This window comes from Coregonus lavaretus (genome assembly GCF_964263955.1).
Source record: "Coregonus lavaretus genome assembly, contig: HAP1_SCAFFOLD_7809, whole genome shotgun sequence".
Lineage (NCBI taxonomy): Eukaryota > Metazoa > Chordata > Actinopteri > Salmoniformes > Salmonidae > Coregonus > Coregonus lavaretus.
The window spans coordinates 1-12,177 of NW_028161282.1; the positions used below are offsets into that span (position 1 = coordinate 1).

Here is a 12,177-nt window from a genome sequence, read left to right on the forward strand (position 1 = left end):
AGGAACACAGGGGAAAACCTAACACAACAACACACAACACACAACCAATAAAAACACAGGGGGAGGAAACCACTAAAGTCATTACCATATTGTCATTTTCTAACGACAGGGAGAAAACATGTAAAATCTAGAAGACTACTTTAGATCTGGTCAGAAGAAGCCTAGTGCACTACGTAGGGAACAGGGAGAGATTTGGAACAGAGACAGTAACTCCTATATGGAAATCTTCATTCTAATGACAGTGAGCAAATCTCCAATCTCCACCCTATTCCCTATGTAGTGCACTACTTTAGATCAGGTCAAAAGAAGCCTAGTGCACTACGTAGGGAACAGGGTGTCATTTGGGCCAGAGTCAGTAACTCCCCTGGGTATGAATTGTCTCTCTATCTTATCTGTCTTCTATATGATGTTCTCCTCTCCTCCTCTCTTCTCTCCTCTATTCACTCTATTCTATCATCCACACCACATGCCAGCTTCAACACAATCCATTTACAAGTTAAAGACACACCTTGGAATAAATAGCAAAGGAAAACTACTACTAGATGGATATTTTATTTCCCATCACCATTAATCATATTTAATAACTGAACAGTAGCAGACCTAACTTCATCTGTTCCTGACTCTGGGTAGTGGATTAAAAAGACCATCAATCTCCAATGATATTAAAGTACAATTCTGAACATTACTGATATACTGAGTGACAAGTCAAGATATCTGCTGGGTTTTTATTGTTGGGTTAATAGCACCACCTGCTGGACAGGTTTAATGTTGCTTGACTGAGCAGTATGGGAGAATAAAAGATGCCAAACTTAGGGCCGGTTTCCCGGACATCTCCATTGAACATGCTTTTTAGTCTAGGACTAGGCTTCATCTGTGTCCGGGAAACCGGCCCATATAGTTCAATTAGCAAGTAAGTAACACTACCTGTTCCATGATACTGAGGAAAATGACATTGAGACAGAGAACCAATTGAGAAAACATTTCAATGGTTCTGAATGACAACCAACATACATTAACAGCATACATCATGATTAATGTAAATGTATAAGATTAAAACGTTGCACTTAAAAAAATATGAATGCATTGAATTGTAATTCATAACATCTTCTGAAGATCAAATAAATCAAATCATTGTACATAAAAACAGAGCAGAATGAATCATCACATCTGGGGACCATCACCACCAGCATGACTAGTATCTATGTGGACACTACTACAGTTTAACCAGCTCAGCTATAGACTACACCAGCATGACTAGTATCTATGTGGACCCTACTACAGTTTAACCAGCTCAGCTATAGACTACACCAGCATGACTAGTATCTATGTGGACCCTACTACAGTTTAACCAGCTCAGCTATAGACTACACCAGCATGACTAGTATCTATGTGGACCCTACTACAGTTTAACCAGCTCAGCTATAGACTACACCAGCATGACTAGTATCTATGTGGACCCTACTACAGTTTAACCAGCTCAGCAGTACCAGAGAGATACAACCCAGGATAGAGGGGCTGAGTGAATGTGGTCTGGACTCTGTGGAGGAGGGTCATTGTGTCAGAGACACTGTAGAAGGACAGAGTACCTGCCTTGTGATCCAGGTACACTCCTACTCTGGAGGACTGAGGGCCTGATACTTTAGTCACAACATTATTGTGTATGAACCAATAACCACCACTAGAGCACTCTAAACTCCAGGACTTGTTATTGTATCCAAATGCACCACCTGTCCCTGTTCTGCTGATGTCTTTATATGAGACTGCTGTAAACACACCACCCACTCCACTCCACCTCCCAGTAACAGCGTCCAGACAGACCCTCTCTACACAGAACCTGGTAGTTTGTGAATCTGTCTGGATGATCAGGATATGGTTGGACTTGGCCTGTATAGGTCACCTTTCTGTTCCCTTCAGACAGAGAGAGGTGTGTGCCTGCTGTGTTTGGGTCCAGTGTGAGCTGACAGGAATCTGGGAGAAGAGCAGAGCAGAGACCAATGAGGGGAGTTAGAACAATAAGTGAAGTCAGATACTGTATCTACCCTGTCTTTGATTAGAGCACAGCAGAGATCAAATCAGAGAAATATGAGGAGTCAGATAGATGAGGAGTTCAACACACCTGTAGTGGAGATCTTGGTCCATTCTCCTTTAAGGACGTCTTCTAGTTTCTCTCTCAGTTCAGACACAGTCTTACTCACATCTCCAAAGTACTGAAGAGGACGGACAACGATGCTGGGTAAGTCTGAAGATACACTGGTACTGGAGAGAGACTGATAACTCTGGGGGGAGAGAGAGAGAGAGAGAGAGCGAGAGAGAGAGAGAGTGAGAGGGAGCAGAACCAAATGATTGAGAGTTTTAATTTCATATCACATTTATCAAGGCAGTTGAGTTACCTGGAGGAAATGGATGTGATCCTCTGTGTGTGAGAGCTGCTCCAGCTCAGTGCTTCTCTTCCTCAGCTCAGCTATCTCCTGCTCCAGTTGCTCCAGGAGTCCTTCAGCTTGACTCACTTGAGCCTTCTCTTGGGCTCTGATCAGCTCCTTCACCTCAGAGCGCCTTCTCTCAATGGAGCGGATCAGCTCAGTAAAGATCTTATCACTGTCCTCCACTACTGCCTGTGCAGAGCGCTGTTAAGAGAGAGAGAGAGAGAGACTTGTCTTACTTTAATGAGCCATCCTTATTACACTAACACCCCCACCCCTAAAAGCACATTGCGTGACACCACAACCTCCACACAATCACATTATCCAGTACCCAACACCACAGTACAATACACCATCCAGCACCACATTCCAACCGTCCATCCAACCCCTCCTCTCCAGCCGTACAGACAGCCCCCCTGAGCCCCCATACCTCCTGAAACATCTCCACACTGTTGATCATTTTGTACAACTCAAACTCAACCCTAAGGCGTCAACAGTAATGGCATTACCCTGGCAACACAGAAAAAACATGATGAACAGTCTGTCATTGCAGAAAACGGACACCCCTCCCCAACTCCCAGGTCAACCCGAGCCAACCAGCTATTGGTGTCCAGGGCTCCATGTAATACCCTCCACTGGAGGACCCCTGACCTTTCCAGCACTGGGAGCTTATAGAGCCCCTCCACCTATACCCTGCCATGCTCTCAGGCCCCACAACCCCCTGCCACTGATGCCCCTTCACTCCCCTCCTCAACAGAGCACATGCTGGTTCCCTCCAGCCCACCTCCGTACGGTACAGAATCCTCTGCGCTGCTTTGAGTCAGAACGCTGCCACCCTGCTCTCCAGGTCCACCAGGCCTTGTCCCCCCTCCTGGATTACAGCACCGCCGCCCTCAGCCAGTGATGCCCAGACCGGAAAAGAAATCACTGGCCAATTTATGCCATAGGGAGGATGCCGCCAAGTTGTTGATGATCAGAACCCTCCCTCTGTATGACACTTGGGAGAGGAGCCACCAAACGTCCTGGTACACAGCTCCTGATTATGAACAGATTGTCTGTGTTTGAGCGTCCTGGTACACAGTACGTTTGGTCCTTGTGTACAATAGAGTCCAGGTGGGACTTCAGTCTGTTAACGAGGACCTTGGTAAAGACCTTATATTCCACACAGAGCAATGCCACAGGCCTCCAGTTCTTTAAGTCGCTCAAATCCCCTTTTTTGGGCAGGAGAGTCAAAGCCTCCCGTCTACAGCTTGGCGACAGCTCCCCCACCCCGACGCACTCACACAACACACGTCCTGTCCAATAATTCCCCAGAAAGTTACTCACTCATCAGGCTCCCTCATCTCCCCACAACAGAAGTTACCCACCCATCAGGCTCCCTCATCTCACCCACAACAGAAGTTACCCACCCATCAGGCTCCCTCATCTCCCCACAACAGAAGTTACCCACCCATCAGGCTCCCTCATCTCACCCACAACAGAAGTTACCCACCCATCAGGCTCCCTCATCTCCCCACAACAGAAGTTACCCACCCATCAGGCTCCCTCATCTCCCCACAACAGAAGTTACCCACCCATCAGGCTCCCTCATATCCCCACAACAGAAGTTACCCACTCATCAGGCTCCCTCATCACCCCACAACAGAAGTTACCCACCCATCAGGCTCCCTCATCTCCCCACAACAGAAGTTACCCACCCATCAGGCTCCCTCATCTCCCCACAACAGAAGTTACCCACCCATCAGGCTCCCTCATCTCCCCACAACAGAAGTTACCCACCCATCAGGCTCCCTCCTCTCCCCATAACAGAAGTTACCCACCCATCAGGCTCCCTCATCTCCCCCACAACAGAAGTTACCCACCCATCAGGCTCCCTCCTCTCCCCCACAACAGAAGTTACTCCCCTTTCTGCTGTCCCCACCTCTCCCAAAAGCCTTGGAAGCTTGAGCAAAAAGTGACATCTTGGAAGAGCTTTACATGGAATTTCCAATAGGACACCTGCCTGGGCCCTGGTGAAACAGAGAACTGAGACCTGTACTAGGTGCAGACACATTTTGGAAAGCAAAGACAAGGAAATTGATTTTGGCTCTAACCACTAACAACCTACCCTTACACACCTCTTTTGCTACCCCTGCACTAAGATTTGTGCCATGGCTCAGCACCTGCGCCCCCTTCCACCAGACCCCCAATACACTTCATTAATCACATCACTGTGTGAAAAATCACGTTTAAATGTTTTTGTTTGACTTATTCCCCCAGTCTCTGCTGCCGTTCATGTTAAGGAAGTCTAACCGTGAAATCTCCATAAGAGGTGGGAGGGAAATCACCACAATCAGAAATCAGTAGAGAAGCCCATAAAGCAGCCATGCCAGAAAAAATCATCCATTTAAGCAGATTCTGAAGACATGCCCTTAAGAACCCATGACCCATTTTCTCAGCCTATACCGCTTCCTGGGTGAGAGGACACTAAACCCCTCATTCTTCATCACGTGTTGTACTGACCTTACAAACCTTCCAGGATCAATCAAATAAGACTCCAGCAGAACCTTCTTTTTCCCCTTTAGTCTCCATCAGGAACCTAGAAAGTTCTCTCAGCGTATATGCTGGGCCCTCAGCCTGACTGTCTGTCAGCTCTGGATCCAATGAGCCGTCTGAAAACGAGACCGCCTTGTCCTCCGCTCCCGCAGACTCACCTTCCCCCTCTTCCTCCTCCTCCATTGGCACGGTACCGTCCTCCTCCTCCCCAGTCTCTGCCCCCCTGCACTTCCCCCCTGATCAGAGCCTCTTCCCCAATAACAGGCAATATTTGCCTTCGCCCAGCGGAGTCTCTGTTACTACAGAAACCTGCCTCAGCTCATGTAGCCCAGCTGCAACCCTCCCCACCACCGCTTTCTCCACGGCCTGCGCACCACCACTTGACCCTGCTCTACTCTCCTCCTTCCTGGTACCACCACACCTTGACCCTGCTCTACACTCCTCCCTCCTGGTACCACCACCACTTGACCCTGCTCTACTCTCCTCCTTCCTGGTACCACCACCACATGACCCTGCTCTACTCTCCTCCCTCCTGGTACCACCACCACTTGACCCTGCTCTACACTCCTCCTTCCTGGTACCACCACCACTTGACCCTGCTCTACTCTCCCCCTCCTGGTACCACCACCACTTGACCCTGCCCTACTCTCCTCCCTCCTGGTACCACCACCACTTGACCCTGCTCTACTCTCCTCCTTCCTGGTACCACCACCACTTGACCCTGCTCTACTCTCCTCCCTCCTGGTACCACCACCACTTGACCCTGCTCTACTCTCCTCCCTCCTGGTACCACCACCACTTGACAACTTTCATGTTTTGAAATTATACTTCATTACGATAATGATTATCAATACGCCTGAACATTAATTCAGTCACCTCTGGTCGACAAAAACGTATTTTCCTAGTACATTAATTGTCAAATTCATCAACCAGCATCGAGCACTCTGCCTTCTCACGCAAGCGAGGGGCATGTTGAGGTAAATATGCTAACCGCGACGGTTGCATTATGTCATTTATTGGTGGGCTGGAAGATGCAGTGGTTTTTCTTTTCTATTCAGAGGCTATTTACTCCCAATATGAGATCATTTTATATAGAAGGTTTTTATAATGCATGTTTACTAGGGTTGAGGTTAGCGCATCTGAGTAGGGATTATTTGGGTTCAATACCTGTCCTACCTATCAATCATATTGCTGCTTGTAGCCTATAACTGATGATCCCCACACTAGAAACACCCAAAACTATCTGTGCTAGCAAACCCTGTGTTCCACCCCTCCCCTGTGTAACCTTGAGGTTTGTTAAGAAACAAACACTTGTCTACGAAAAGAGACATGTTTAACGGATTCCGCTTGGCACCCAGCCGAGAGCACACGGAAACCACTTGCAAATTTACCAAAACTAACCAACTACTTGCGGTCTGTTCGTAAGCAATAAACGGAGGCAGATTAGCCACCACAACTCTTATCGAAAGAGGCGACATCTGCACCAACACACCCCTCACAAAAATCCCACTCACAACAAGACAAACCTTTTTCATTAACACAACCACCACCTTGTTCATTCTGGATGCAGAGTGCAGATGTTCCGCTCCAACCTGTTCGCCGACCATGAGCAAAACTTCCTCCACACCTTTCTCCGGAACGCACCCGAAGCGACAGCGTTTCTTCTCCACTCGGTTGAGGCCATCACGCCGCCCTAACAAACTACCCCTACTCCCCCCTCAACTCTAAACGATAAACAGTGGAAACCAATAAACAAACCCTCCACCATGAGAAAATACATTCAGAAAATACGCAAGAACCAAAAGAAAAAAGAATAGTAGCCCTCCTCACGAACCACAAATCTCTCACACAACCAACTTCTTCTTCTATGATATAATGGCGGTCCACAAACCAACGTTAAAGGTGCATGCCGCCACCTACTGTGCTGGAGTGTGTGGTCAATCACGGTTTCCAACATTTCTAAATCCTCCTACCTAACTCAGTACTTCTGAGAAAATAAAGAAGAGCCCTACTAACTTCTAATAGACCCTCCCCCATCCCCAAAATCCCTCCAAACCCCCCCAACCTCAATGACCCTACACTTCAATCTTTCCCTCTCTTCAACATACTTACAACAATATAACAACACATGCTCCACCGTTTCATCGACCGTACCCCCCAGACACAAACCATTCCCATGCTTGCCAACCAGATGTAATGACGAGTTCAATGTACAATGTCCTAAGCGCAATCTAGTAAACACCACATCTTCCTTCCTAATCTGACTTTTGAATCTTGGTCCATCGACCTTTCTGTAAAACTGTCAACTATTCATATAAATGCCGGCCCTTGTGCTCAGAGTACCATCTCTTCTGCCACACATCTATCAAAATGTCTCTGATCTTACATTTGGCCTCACCTCTACCCAGTGGAACATTAATATCAATTATATCTCGTTTCAAAGCTCTTTTAGCTAACTGGTCTACAATTTCATTCCCTTCCACACCCGAATGTGCTGGGACCCAGCAGAATCTCACTACTAAACCCATTCTCTCAATTCTCCATAATAACATTAATACCTCCAATAGCAGGTCACTCTTATTAGATTTACCAGATGATAAACTATTCAATACAGACAGAGAATCTGACCATACAATAATTCTAACAGGTTGTACGTCCTCCACCCACTGGAGGGCAACTATTATCGCCAACAGTTCAACTGAGTATCCTGACAGTTCATTTGTTAGTCTTCTACATATCTGCACATCAAATTCAGGAACGTAAACGCCTGCTCCTGTGCGCCCACTATCTGGGTCCTTGGATCCATCTGTGAAAAGCATTAAAAAAGCATAAAAACTTCTACAAATGTAATTGTCAACCAGTTTCTCTATATCACTGACTTCTGACCAATCTTTCCTTTTCTCTACCAAGGTTAGATCAACAACAGGGTCTGGGAGTAACCATGGAGGAACATCCCCTATCACCACAGAAGGGCCAACCTCCAACTCCCTCAAACCACTCTCATCAGCAAGCTTTCCAACTGTCCAACCAAAACCACTGCCTTGTCTACTAGTATATTCCCAACAGTCATCTAGAACAGTAGCAGTGGGATGCTCAACCTCACAGCCTTTCAACCCAATAAGATAATGACCATTTTTTACGCTGTATATCCAAAGGCATCTCTCCTGCCTCCACCAGTAAGGCACATACAGATGTTGATTTAAATGCACCAATACATATCCTTAAAGCTATATACTGGATTCTGTCCAGCTTCTGAAGCCAAGTCTTTACCTCTGATTCGATAAACTGTACAACAGTAATCAATTTTCGTCCTGATCAGAGCTCTATAAATATCCATCAACAATTGTCTGTCAGCACCCTATTCATATCCAGAGACCCACACAACCAACTACCATGAAAGTTAATGAATGAGAGAGACATGAACATCGTTACAATACTGTACATAGACATAATGTAACGGTTCTTCTTCTTTGGTGTTTAACGGCGGTTGGCATCCAATATGTTGCATTACCGCCCCCAACTGGACTATAATATAAATCCATTATACTTTGTGACACAAAATGGGAAAAGGGGAAATTATAATAATAATAAAAAAACACCCTTCCAACTAACCCTACACTCATTAAATACCCACTACCCCATTCCACTACTTTGACCCTATCTGCTCCTGCACCATGCCAACGGCCTGGGAGGACAGGAAACCACAACTCAACACACCCTGTAACTCTTCTGAAGTCTAATCTTGTATGCCCAAATAGTTCTCTGCAGCTGCCACCACAACATCTATTTTCTGTGATTTATATTCAATTTCATTCAATTTCTGCTGTACAGTTGATAACCATTGCTATGAACGCTAAGAAGCTAACTTTACTAAAGCATATATCACTCGTTGGCCTATCCCTCTGTGCTGGCACAGATCTACTACTCACAGGGATCCTCTCAGGATCTTTCACCCTTGACCCATCCTCCTCTACTTCCTTCACTGCCTCAGCATACGACACCTTCTGCACTACTCTGACTCTAGCCACCTCAACCTGCCTCTCTCGCACCGGACACTTCCGATCCCCAGCAACATGGGCATCCCTACAGTTGACACACAACTTTATCCACCGAAACTACACAATCCTCTATCCCATGCCCTCCTGCACACTTCCCACATCTTGGAATCCCCCTCCTACAAACTGCTGCAACATGATCATAAACGTTGCACCTGAATCAGTGCAGTGGATTCGGCACAAAAGCTCTAACAGGATAACTGATATATCCTAACATGACTTTGTCGGGTCAAAACTCAAAAGGACTGACAGTGACTCCTCTGTTTCACCACGCTCACCACTGGGTCTGTGTCCCACCAAACGGCGGGAATCACAAACACCAGGAATCTTCAACTTTAATTCCTCCACCTCCACACTTAACGCTACCCCAGAAATCACTCCTTTCAATGGTGTCCTGTTCCTAAGAGCAAAGCAAGAAACAGATCTTGACCCAAGTTGCGTGACACGGAGCGCCCACTCCCTCTGGTCAGAAGAAACACAAACAAATATCACAAGTCCACTACAGGTTACCTTCACTCATTCAACTGCACCCAACTCTTTTCCCACCCAACATGAAACCACAAATGGATCTGCCAAAAGGTATGGATCCACTTTCTACAACAATGTAACTCCTACTGCACCAGATTCTTCTTTATCATGTCCATTGATGCCAGGCTCTGGTTCTGAGCTCATCACCACACCTTCTACCTCACTTAACTCTCCCTCATTCATTTCCATTTCACCTCCAGAACTCACTCTGGCGAATGGCTCACTCTGTTTGCATTTGAATTATAACATTTGAAATGTCTCTATTACTTTGAAACTTTTTTGAGTGTAATGTAGTCTCCTGAGTGGCGCAGTGGTCTAAGGCACTGCAGCGCAGTGCTAGCTGTGCCACTAGAGATCCTGGTTCGAATCCAGGCTCTGTCGTAGCCGGCCGTGACCGGGAGACCCATGGGGCGGCGCGCAATTGGTCCAGGGTAGGGGAGGGAATGGCCGGCAGGGATGTAGCTCAGTTGATAGAGCATGGCGTTTGCAACGCCAGGGTTGTGGGTTTGATACCCACAGGGGGTATTAAATAATAATAATAATAAAAATGTAAGTTGCTCTGGATAAGAGCGTCTGCTAAATGACGTAAATGTAATGTTTACTGTTAATTTCTGATTTGTTTATTATTTATTTCACTTGCTTTGGTAATGTAACATATGTTTCCAATGCCAATAAAGCCCATTTAATTGAATCGAGAGAGAGAGCTCCCTGTTAATGTATAGCAGACATGAGTCGCTCATGGTTACTCATGGTTATGTGAAGAGGTAGAGCAGCTTGCGACTTTAAATCAGTCAGAACAATAGGGAATGTCCTTTTGGTCAAGATGATGGTTTCTCTCACAGTAGACCCGGGTTCATAACCCGTCAGTTACATTAAGCAGTCTATTCTCTGAAAGGGGTCCAGACAGCCTGTTCCCAACAGTGGGATTGGATAGGGGCCCCTCTCTCTCTCTCTCTCTCTCTGACTGGAGGAGAGAAGTGAAATGATGTGTCTCCTCTGGTCAACAATACTCACATTGAGAGACTTTACAGCCTGTTTGAGCTCCTTCAGCTCCTTCTCTCTCTCCTGGAATCTCTGCTGGACTTTCTGCTGACTCATCCCCAGCTGTCTCTGTGGAGAATCACTCTTCAATGAGCTATCAAGCTTTATTTGTCCAGTAGATCAATAGTATAGTAATGTGACATACTGTAGGGCCCATAGAGTTGAAGGTCTAAAATCTTGAGGAAGTCCCTTTACCATATGACATTTTCTATGTTGCTATGTGAATGATTATAGTTTTTATGGTAGGCGTGCATGTATCAAGGGGTTGAGACTGAACTTTGAACTCTTAAAAGGGCATTCAGAATGATAATAGTGTTTGACATCAGAAAATGGTGATACATTTGGATCAAACTCAATATACTCAAGGTTTGTGTTCATATTTGTTCTGATGAGGATCAATTTCATTTGAATGATCTCATATTCAAACAGCCTTAGTTCCTACTGTATCTTTAATTATTTGTTTATCAGATAGTCACCAACAAGTAGTTCTGGTCTTACCTGTTTCTCAGTCCTCTCTGCTGCAGCTGACACTGTATCATGGCCTTTATGTTCATCCATCACACACAGCAGACAGATACACTGCTGATCGGTACGACAGAAAACCTCCAGCAGTTTGTCATGATGAGAGCAGATCTTCTCCTGTAGTTGTGCGGTGGCTTTGACCAGCTTGTGCTTCTTGAAAGCAGGAGATTCATAGTGAGGTTGGAGGTGAGTCTCACAGTAAGAGGCCAGACACGCCAGACAGGACATGAGGGCTTTCTGCTTTCTGGTCCCAGTGCAGACATCACACGCCACATCTCCAGGTCCAGCATAGCACAGAGCAGGAGGGGGAGCAGCCTGGAGTCCTGTCTTCTTCAGTTTCTCCACCACTTCAGCCAACATGTTATTTTTCCTCAGATTAGGCCTTGGAGTGAAGGTCTCTCTGCACTGAGGACAGCTATAGACCCCTTTCAGAACATCCTGATCCCAGTAGCCGTCAATACAGCTTCTACAGTAACTGTGTCCACAGGGAATAACCACCGGCTCCTTCAGTAGATCCAGACAGACAGAACAACAGAACTGGTCCTGGTCGAGCAGAACTCCCTGCTGAGCCATTTGGACGGTTGTTCACTCTCACACAGACAGACGACACAGAGACTCAGATCAGTTTCGTTTCCTCAGAAGAGAGTTTGTGGAGGGGAGGGACTTCCTGGTTCTGCCAGAGGGGTGGGGTTAAAAGGAGGGAGGGAGGGGTTAGAGGAATGGAGGAAGAGAGAGAGGAACTGCATGCAACAGGAAGAGGGAGACAAATAGTTTTGTTCCTGGGTTAGAGTCCTTAACATGGAACAAATGAAATAATGAATCTTAAAATGTGCGTTGTTAGAATATATAAAGGATAACAGTTTCTATGAAGTACATAGGTATAATTATTTTAATGACCTTTATAATGCCTTATAATACACTTACTTGTTTAAATTAAGCAATAAGGCCTGAGGAGGTGTGGTATATGGCCAATATACACTACCACAGCTAAGAGCTGTTCTTAGGCACAACGCAATGTGGATTGAGAATTATGGAACACTTTCAAAAATCAAATCACATTTTATTGGTCGCATAAA

General features: G+C 46.0%; 1 pseudogene across 1 annotated transcript; it reads right to left on the bottom strand.

The window, feature by feature from the left end:
* Nucleotides 1–1,400: 1,400 nt before the first annotated feature.
* LOC311120861 (tripartite motif-containing protein 16-like) lies at nucleotides 1,401–11,755 on the bottom strand (annotated as a pseudogene). Its single transcript has 5 exons — nucleotides 11,078–11,755; nucleotides 10,553–10,648; nucleotides 2,391–2,624; nucleotides 2,117–2,276; nucleotides 1,401–1,968 (listed from the first exon to the last, which is right to left on the bottom strand). The product of its transcript is annotated as a tripartite motif-containing protein 16-like (transcript).
* Between the last annotated feature and the right edge of the window lie 422 nt (nucleotides 11,756–12,177).